Source organism: Antechinus flavipes, chromosome 4 (assembly GCF_016432865.1).
Source record: "Antechinus flavipes isolate AdamAnt ecotype Samford, QLD, Australia chromosome 4, AdamAnt_v2, whole genome shotgun sequence".
NCBI lineage: Eukaryota > Metazoa > Chordata > Mammalia > Dasyuromorphia > Dasyuridae > Antechinus > Antechinus flavipes.
Genome location: NC_067401.1, coordinates 66176552 through 66187261, shown reverse-complemented (window position 1 = coordinate 66187261; position 10710 = coordinate 66176552). Strand labels below are relative to the sequence as shown.

Sequence of the window (10710 nt, the reverse complement as noted above, 5' to 3'; positions counted from 1 at the left end):
ATTGTTAACAATGCTTCCAACATTGTTACATTGAGTGTATATCCCATAGAGATCATAAAGAAAAAGGAAAAGAAACCACATGCGCAAAAATGTTTGTAGCAGCTCTTTTTGTAGTGACAAGGAACTGGAAAGTGAGTGGATGCCATTGATTGGGGAATGACATTAAGTTATGGTATATGAATATCATAGAATATTATTGTTTTATAAGAAAGCTAAGCAGTATAATTTCAGAAAGGCCTGGAAAGACTTACAAGAACTGAGTGAATTGAGTAGAACCAAGAGAACATTGTACACACCAACAAGATTATATAATGATCAACTCTGATGGACGTGGTTCTTTTTAACAGAGAGATGATTCCGGCCAGTTTCATTGGTCTTGTGATGTAGAGAGCCATTTGCATCCAGAGAGAGGACTGTGGGGACTGAATATGGATCACAACATAGTATTTTCACCTTTTTTGTTGTTTGCTTGCTTTTTTTTTCTTTTGCATTTTTTTTTCCTTTTTAATCTGATTTTTTTGTATGTGCAGCCAAATTGTGTAAATATGTATAGAAGAATTGCCCATGTTTAACATATATTGGATTATTTGCTGTCTGCGGGAATGAGTGAGGGGGAGGAAGGGAGAAAAATTTGGAACACGGGGTTTTGCAAGGGTGAATGTTGAAAACTATCTTTGCATGTATTTTGAAATTTTAAAAGCTAATAAAATTTGCTGGACCCCCCCAAAAAAAAGAAAAAAAAGAAAAAATAATATGCTCTCCATAGTTCTCTCTGGATGCAGATAGTATTTTCTATCCCAAGTGTATTGGAATTGTCTTGGATCACTGTATAGAGTTATAGCTAAGTCTACCACAGTTGGTCATTGCACTGTTAGTGTTACTGTGGACAGTGATCTCCTGGTTCTGCTCACTTCACTCAGCATCAGTTCCCCTAAGTCTTTCCAGGCTTTTCCGAAATAAGCCCGCTCGTCATTAAGGGAATTATTTATTAATGGCACCCCTCGGACTTTGCCTGGCGTTCTATAACCGTGGGCAGGTCCCGTTGCACCCTGGACTTTGCCCTTTTCCCTGACCACTCAGGCTCCAGTCGGACCTCGGCAGCGCGGCAGGACACAGGCACCGAGGGCCCAGCCCGACCCCTCCTCAGGATCTCTCAGAAGAGGTAGAGGTGAACCTCCCCCAAGGTGGGCTACGGAGAGTCCCCTCGGGCCTTCCAGGCGCAGGCACACTCTAGGGGGCGCTCCTCAGTGACCCGGGAGCGGAATAACTCTGGAACTGTGTTCGCGAGGTCGCGAGCGCCGCCGGAGCGTTTGGGGAACGGCACCGCGGGAACCCGGAAACACCAGAACTCGCCGGGCTGGCGGCGGCGGGCGCGGGAGGAGCTGCGGCAGCGGCGGGGCGCTCTGCGGCTCTGCGGACACGGCGGACCCGGTCACCCAGGGCTCCGCGAGTAGCGGAGCGGGGCCTCCCAGCGCGCGCCAAGGTGAGCCGGCCTGGCCGGGGCATGGTGGTGGTCGGGGGTGGAAGAGGCCGCGGGGGGCTGCAGGAGGCGGCGGGTGACCCACCCCCTTCCCAGTGGCCGGGCTCATCTGTGATCCTGGGCGGATTGGGTGCTGTGGATTCTGCCGACACGAACTTGGAACAGTGAGAGTTCGGACGGGTGTTTTTTTTTTTTTTTTTTGAGGGGGGGAGATCATTCCCGTTTTATTACTTCTACTTTTTTCCCCCAAATAGTATTTCATTTTTTCCCAATTATATGCAAAGATAGTTTTCAGCATTCATCTTTTATAAGATTTTGAGTTTCAATTTTTCCTCCGAACATCCAATCCCTGTTCTCACGACTGCCGGCAATCTGATATAGGTTATAGATGTGCAATCATGTATGTGTAATCATGTTTGTGTAATCATGTTTCCATATTAATCTTGTAAAAGAAGAGAAAGAGGAAAAGGGAAAAGGAATCGAGCCATTCTAAAATGTTTTTCTCACCACAGCCACTCCAGGTAGGGTTGGACCAATATCATCCCACTGAGGCCCGTAGTGGGCAGTAGCGACAGTTCGCATTTGTGTGGGGCTTGCAGGCTTTCAAAGAGCTTTACATAGATTCCCTTCCCTGATTCTTACAATTTAATCTGGGAGCCAAGTCAACAAGTATTTCTTGAGCACAGTCAGGCTCTGTGTGAACTTGAGGGGATGTAAAGTAAGGCGCCCCGCCCCCTTCCAAACTTCTATGGAAAATGGGTACTTAAGGCAAGCTTTGAAAAAGGTAGAAGGGAGGAATCAGTACATTCCAAGTTTTGGGACAGCTTATGCATATATAGTGGATGTGGGAGGTAGCATGGTGAGTTCTGGAAATAGCTAAAGTTTGGCTAAAACAGAGTGTGTGTGTGAAGCAGAATACTAGCAACTTTGTGGAGGATTTTAAAGTTTGCAAAGGACTTTATATGGAAGGAAACCACCTCCCCACCAAATAAACCCAGTCCCTCTTTTCAGGTAGCTCAAAGTCTAACTCAGAAGCTAAATGTATGCTGTTATTATCCCCATTTTTACAGGTAGAAAACTGAGTTTCAGAGAGGTTAAGTCATTTGCTAAAGGTGATACAGCTAGTAATTATTCCTGGTGGGATTTGAACTCATTGTTTCCCAACTCCAAATCTATACACTAAGGTCACACCAACTCTTAGAATGTCAAGTCTGCTAGTAGTGATTAATATTGTGTGTTTTCAGAATCTTAGAATATTTGAATAGGAAGTATCCTTAGAAACCTTCTAAACTTTTTATTTTGTAAATCAGAGAAATTAATTTGGCTAAATGTCACATAGTTAATAAATGGCCAGGGCAGAAGCAGAGAAGTCTTTTATCATCTCGGGGGTCTCATTTTTATCAGTATTTGGAATAGGTGATCACTGAGCGCCTTTACAGCTCTAATATACGTGATGCTATGACTTTTCCCAATTGGCCATAGACTCTGAATGAGTAACTCTTCCTGATTCCAAGTCTATCATTCTTAGAAGTATGTGATTTGGGATAGTGGAAGGAAGGGAGGAGATTGCATGCTGCTATGTGAGTGACTCATATTGACCCTAATGAGTTAAATAATATAAATCTGTTAACTCTGAGTAGCCATTTGTGAACTAATTTCCAGTATTATGTATCCACTGTGTCTCCACTCCCAATCTCTCTCCCTTCCTCATTCTTTATTCCCAAACTTATTCTTTATCTTCATCTTGACCCTCAGTTCCTTCATCCTTCCCTGTTTTCTTAGTCTGAAATCCTTGCTCTGGTTTCATTTTTCTTCTTCCACGTTTTTGTTGCTGTAGTTTTGTATTTTTATACTTGATATACACATTATTCTTTATCTTTGAAATGTATCCTTTACCAAAACCGAGCCCTGTGTTACCTCTACCATTTACCTTTCCCATTTCTATTTTAATGCTTCTGCACCAAGGCAACTGCACCCACCACAAATTTCTGTTTTATGCTATAAACTGAACTCTCTATGCTAAAGATAGGGCATTCATTTTATTCGTCTCTCATTGACTAATCCATTGTTATCAGCTCCTATGTCCATCTTGTCCCAATTCCTCTACACAATTTTGTCACTTTTCCCTCTCCACAGAGGACCTGACTTCTTATTTTATTGAGAGGATAGTGACTTCCTCCAAACTCATTCTTTTGTCCTTTGCTCCAGACTCTGAGAAAAAGGGAGTCCTCTTTAGTAAGGACCTGTTTCTATACTTTTGTTTTTGTTTTATCCCTTTCTGTCACTTCTAGAGTTGCCCTATCATTCCACTTCTCATCTTTAATCTTTCCTTAACCATCAGTTTCTTCCTTTCTGTCTAGATCTATCCTCTATTTAAAAACAAAAAGATACAGAATCTTTTACTTGATCTGTTATCACTTTAAGCTATTGTATATCTTTTCTCCTGTAATATTTGCCTCAGTTTCCATACCACCTCAATCTTCCTGTTCTCCCCAAGTCTATTCTGGTTCTTTCCTGCTCTCTACTTATTAAGTGATATTATTTCCTATGTCTATGAAGATGACTTCAAAATTTATATATTCTTTCCTAATCTCTTCCCTTAACTCTAGATCCAATTATTAACTGCCTCCTGAAAAGTTCCACCTTGGTATTATTCTATCAACATTTTACCCACCATGTTCCAAACTAAACCCATTACTCTTCCCTTGAAGCTATTTCTCCTCCAAATCTAGATTTGTGAACTCAGAATTACCTTTGATTCTTCCCCCTACTTAACTGCTAATACTTACTGAGTCTACTTTTTGCATCTGTGCTCATCTGTCCCTATTATACCATCAATATCTTAGTTTAGTATCTCATCACCTTTTATCTGGCTTAGGTGCAGTAGGGATCTTTTTGGTCTCCTTACTTCAGTCTCTTTTCTCTTTAATCCATATTTAAAATAATTGCCATATTATTAATTTTAAGTCATGAGTTTGACTATTATTTTCCTGTTCTCTGTTGCTTCTAGGATAAAACAAAAACACCTTGGTACTTAAAGCCCTCCAGAATTAGGCATTTTCTTGGCATTTCATTTATACTCAAATTAGATAATGTATGAAAAATACTTGGCTAACTTTAAAGCACTCTATAAAGCTGCTGTTATTACATTCTAGCCAAACTATTGGCTGTTTCATGGACTTGGCATGTTGTCTGCCACATCCATATATGTGTGTATAACCTGTCCCCTATACCTGGAATATCTTGCCTTTTTCAAAACTTGCCTCAAGTACCACCTTCTGATCTGCTTGATTGTCAGTGTTGTAATACTTTTTCTTGAAATGATTTTTTATTTACTTTTCTATGTCTACGTTAAGTCCCTAGAAGTACCTTTAGACAATAACTGCTTTTTGTTTTTGTATTGTTCTACCCAGTACAGTGGCTGAAACATAGTAACTACCAAAAAAAAAAAAAAAGTTTGTTGGATTGAATTGAAATTGAATTGCCTTAAAAAATATATGTTTTCTCTTGGTTTAGAAAAATTACTGTATTTGCAAATGGATTTACAACAAAGCTGTTTTATCATGTTCACTTTCAAAGCTGTTTTATCATGCTTGGTTTTAATTTGATTTATTATTTGAAAGATGAAATTTTATACAGTATAAATATAGTATGTTCCTTTATAATAGAAGTGCCTGAGTGGGATACATGGCCCCACTATTAGTGGGTGTAAAGTATATTCTTCTATTATTTACTTTATATTCAATTTTAAAAATCTTCCACTGGGAAGAGAAAGTTAACCTTGATTAATCAATATGAGCATTGGGTAATATCCAGTGTCAGATACTTAAGTAGCTGTGTGACTCTGGACAAGTCAGTTAACCACTCTTTACCTCAATTTACTTTTCTGAAAAAATGATGAAATAACACTTACCTTTGAGGTAAACATACCTGTGAGCATCAAATTCCATAATAATTGGTACCCCAGTACCTTGCACATATTAAGTGCTAAGAAAATGTTAGCTAACTAGCTAGATGGGTAGAATAAAACAGCTGGGTGAGAAAAAATGTTTATTGATTCCATGGTGTCTATGTTATTACATTCTTTTCCTAACTGGAAAGTAGAGCAGTTCATCTGGTTATACAAATTTGAGCAAGAAAAAACAAGTTAATCTGTAGATATCTTTTTTCTGTCCTTAGGAAGGGAACCTGAAGGTGGAGGTACCACAAGTCTAAGTCTACATTGAGATTTTCATTCCTTTTTCTCAAATGATCCTTATAGCTTGACTTGTTAACACCTCATAGTGGTTTGTTGCCACTACCCCTCCTCTTGGCTTTGGTTCATGATGAACCAGGCATTTCCTGCTTCTCTGGAGAAGATGAATGCTTTTTATTTCCATGCTCCCTGAAAACATCCCGTAATTCTATTTTTCAGGCATTTACCAAATATAAAGAAAGCTTACATGAGTTAAAATAAGGGGAAATTTTTCAGACTTTTAACAGTAATCCTTATCAAGGAGCTAGTGTTTTATTTTTCTTAATTTTCTACTTTTGATCTGAATAAATCTCTTCTTTTTCTTATCCTTGGGATTTGCTAGTTTTGCCCTGCTTGAACTGGATGCTAGATTCAGTTTGATAAGCTGCTGCTAAGTGTCTTGATTTGATTCAGAATGAACTTTCTCAATTTAGCTCCTGGTGTTGTTGGAGCCCCAGGCTTACAGTAAGGACCGTTTCTCTTTGTTGCATTTTTTCCCCTCCCTCTAGCCCCCAGTGATTCTTCCCTTGAAGCACGGGGAGAGCCAGGCATTTATAGTCACTTACTTCACCTTAGACCTATTAGTTCTGGACCTGTTGAAATCCTGTCCTTCATTCTAGATCCTGGAATGAGAAGTTTGCTATAGTGTATGCTTCTATCTTCTACATTTTGGCTTTTTCACTTACGTTTCTAGATATTCCTCTGGTCCAGAATTACTAGGACTGTGTTTCATTACAACAGAAGTCTAACTAGGCTAATTTGTTCTTCCTGTTCACTCTTGTGTTCTTTGGTGGCTCCTTCCATTGCTTCCATCTTGTGGGAAGAATTAAGATACACTGATGAACTCTTAAGTCAGTCACCATTTTTCTTTCTATGGCTCAGCTTTATGCTTCACTGACCTCTCTCTTCTAATGACTTTTGTTCCCTGATCAGTGTTTCACAAAAATCTCTCTTTAGTGTAGATTAACAATAGGAAAAAAATCTATTGCATATAAATAATAGTTAATTTCTCCCTCTCCCACCATATTTAATGTATATGAGCTGACCATTGTGAGGCCTGAAACCCTCATTGAGAAAATCCAGACAAAGCTGCATACTTAGACCTTACATCTTTAAAGCTAGGGAATGGAGGGGAAATTGTTTTGCAACCCTGCCAAACCAAATTCGTGGCTAGAAACAGATCCAGTATTTAGTCCAGACAGGATTTGACTGTTTCCCAAGAAGAATCTGGAAGAAGGGATTCAGTCAGAACTGAAGGGGAAAGCAATTCTCTTTACATTTACAGATAGAACCTTAGTTTCTTTGTAAATTTTCCTCTTAGTCAATATGGTGTGCTAGAGGCAGCCCATACTAGTTTGAGATCGGTAATTTCTCAGTGTAAACTTTGGAAATTGGCTACAAATCAGGGCTTGCTTTTATTATTTCATTGATCGTCTAGTCTTCAAGTTACAGAAAAAATGTTAATAATGCAGATTAAACTTAAAGCCATCGTGCTTACATTTTTTCCTTCCAGAGAATTGATTGTTAAACAACAATCCTTGGATATAGTCTACCCCTCATTTTCATATTATAATAAAGTCCTCTAAAAAGAGAATCTGCTGTTTTTAAAGACAATGTAGGAGAAAAAGGGAAAGCTGATGATTCTTCTCTGTCCCTTTTTCTCATAACTATTAAAGAAACCCAATCATTGAAGACTTACTTGGAAGAAAAGTTTGGGTCATTGGAGCTTTATGCCAGTGTCATTGCAGGGGAAATATAGCTAGTATGGCAGGAACAAGCTGAGCCTTGGAATTACAGGATCTAGGTCTCATCTGCAAAATAAGCATAGTGATAACCTGTTTTCCAAGGTAGAGATGATAATACCAATGCCTGTAAATCATAAACAATTATGTAAATGTGAACTTTGTTATTTGTCTATTATTGGATAACCATATCGTCACAAGATTTTATTTTATATCCATGTGTGTATGTACACTTTGGGGGGGCATAACCTAGAATATGTTAACTAAAATCACAAGTAAGAAGCCGAATAATGTGTTTAGCTGTTAACTTTTTAAACAAAAAACCCATATCAATAGCTAATTCTCACTGGAAGATCTTAACTTTTAAGCATTTTCCTAGTACTTTTGATCTTCTTGGAGCAAAATATCTATTCAGGATTCAGAATGTCAATTCAATAAAGCATATACTGTGTGCCAGGCACTGTGCTAAGCATTAGGGATATAAGTAAGACAGTCTCTAAAAACATCTGATATGAAATTATTTAGAAAATTATGTTAAATTTAGTGAATCAAAGTTTTGTAATTGAGACTGGAATGTCAGCATGTGTCTGTCCCACACAACACTCAGGAATCACCAGGATGACTTGCATTAGCTATTTTTCATATTTTCCCAATATTTGGTAGTAATTATGTTTTGACTTGAAAAGCCTCCTGTTGGGTTATATAAGATAGTAAAAAGACAGTGAGTAATATCAACAAAAGACTTTACCTCTACTTGTTCATTATGCTAAATATTGAAAGGAAGATCAAAACAATTTGAAAAGCCATAAAAACTCAAAAAGATTTGCTTTTTTATTCTTAGAATAAAGCAGTTGTTGCATTCAAATAGTATTTAAAGTGATTCTTTTTTGAACATGTGTAGGAAAAACTGAAAGTGTTCATTCCTGTAAAGAAAATTTCTTGAAGGTAAAGTTTGTTTCATTGTTTGTATTTGTGGCCCCAGTGTCTAGGACATAGTCAAAGCTTTAAAAATGTTTATTGATTGATTGAATGCTTGAAGGGCTTACTGTATTAGATATTACCCTGATTTGATTATCCTCCACAAGAAGCATTTCTTTTTTCTTTCTCAATAGTATTTTATTGTTCCAAATAGTTTTTGACATTAAATTTTGTAAGATTTTGTGTTCCAAACTTTTCTTTCTCCTTCACTTATCTTCCCAAGACAGCAAGTAAGCTGATATAGGTAAATATGTAACTGTTGACTTTTAAGCATATTTCCATATTTGTCATATTGTGCAAGAAAAATCAGATCAAAAGGGGAAAAGCCATGAGAAAGAAAATGCAAACAAATAAAGGTGAGAATACTGTGCTTTAATATACATTCAGTTCTCTCTCTGGATGTGGATGATACTTTCCATTCTAAGTCTGTCCTCACTGAATTGCTGAGAAGAGCCAAGTCCATCACAGTTGATCATCACATAATTTTGCTATTACCCTGTACAGTGTTTTTCTGGGTCTGCTCATTTCATTCAGCATCAATGTTCATTTAAGTCTTTAAAGACTTTTCTGAAATCAACCTGCTCATCATTTCTTATAGAAAAATAATATTCCATTACATTCCTATACTATAACTTATTCAGCCATTCCCCAACTGATAGGAATCCACTTAATTTTCAGGAACTTGCCAGGACTAAAAAGAGCTGCTACAAAGAGCTTTTGTGCATGTGGCTCCTTTTTCCTCTTTTATGGTCTCTTTGGGATACAAATTCAGTAGGGACATTACTGAATTTAAGGATATGCATGGTTTTATACTCTTTTGGGTATAGTCCAGGAAGCATTTCTTACAGACTTCTTTATATATTATTCTATACAACCAAGTAGCTTGCTGTCAGATTTATTCACCAGCCTCTGAGATTTTATAGTGAAAAATAGCATAGATAGGAATATAAGGGTGACAGTTGAATAATAAATATTAATAGCTAGCATTTATATAATGTCTCAAGGTTTACAAAGCATTTTGTACATATTTACACTAGTTTTCATGACATTCTTTTGAGGTTGGTAGTTAGTGTTACATTTTATAGATATTGGAAACTGAGATTATAACAAAGGGAGTGATTTCCTAAGGTCACACAGCTAATGAGTATCTCAGACAGGATTTAAATGTAGGTATTCATGACTTTTAAGTCTAGCACTACATACTATGTATGTTACCTTAGTTACCTAGATGTTATATATTAAAAATAATATTGAAAATTTATCAGTAAACATTTATGAAATCTTGGGAAGATAAGTGAAGGAGAAAGAAAAATTTGGAACACAAAATCTTACAAAATTTAATGTCAAAAACTATTTGGAACATGGAAAATAGGAAGTGCCTATGTAGGCACTGTTAAAAGAGATTTTTCTATACATGTCAGTCTGTCTGTCTATATCTACCCATCTATTTGTCTATCCTGTCTGTCTGTTTATCTGTCTTTCTACAGTATATGCTTGTGAGACATTGAATTTGGGAGTTATCTACATAGAGTATCTACATACTATATGCATCTACAATTTTATGTTTAGAACAGGTATTTTTCAAAGAATTAAGCATTAGAATTTCAACACTGAAATTCTATCCAGGCAATATCCAGTTACACAAATAACAGAGAACAACAATGTTAAACTTAAAAAACCTGTTTTTTATAATCTGGCAGACTTTCTACACCCTAATAAATGAAGCTTGTTCTGTTTGATACAAAGTCATGTGTGTGTTAAAATTTTTTTTTCTGTGTTGTAGTTATATATTAAGTTATATAAATTATTTAACATATCATATGAGAAATGGATTGGGTAGATCCTTTGTAAAGATTTGTGGGAAAAGGCAGGCAAAAATTGTATCGAATAAGAAGACATTGTTGGATTATTATTTGTATTCCAAAATTGAGGTGTCACATTGATATTTGGTCAGATTTGTTTTTCTGAGTTCCAGTCCAGTATGTTACTGGAAACTTGGAAGGACTGAACTTTTATTTTTGCCTTACCTTGTGTCTTTTAATACTCAAATGTTACAAACGTAGTTTCAAAGTACTTTAGCACCTTTTGAAAAAAAAAATTAATCTTATAAGAAGGCTTTTCTGATTATCACAGCTGTTAGTGTCCTCTCCAAATTATTTTGTATATATTTCATATTTTCTGTGTTTAAGTTATTTTTCCTCAGTAGCATTTTAGATACACTGAAAGTAGGGACAGTTTCCTATTTTGTTTTTGTATTTTTTATGCCTCGAATAACT

The 10710-nt window shown here is 36.8% G+C and overlaps 1 protein-coding gene across 1 annotated transcript in view; it reads left to right on the top strand.

Annotated features, from left to right (window-relative positions):
- Nucleotides 1–1107: 1107 nt before the first annotated feature.
- The window catches only part of SLC35A3 (solute carrier family 35 member A3), a 61646-nt gene continuing 52043 nt past the window's right edge, over nucleotides 1108–10710 (top strand). The window contains exon 1 of the mRNA XM_051993268.1: nucleotides 1108–1483. The gene's annotated coding sequence lies outside the window, so the exon portion shown is untranslated. The remainder of the gene's footprint in view (nucleotides 1484–10710) is intronic.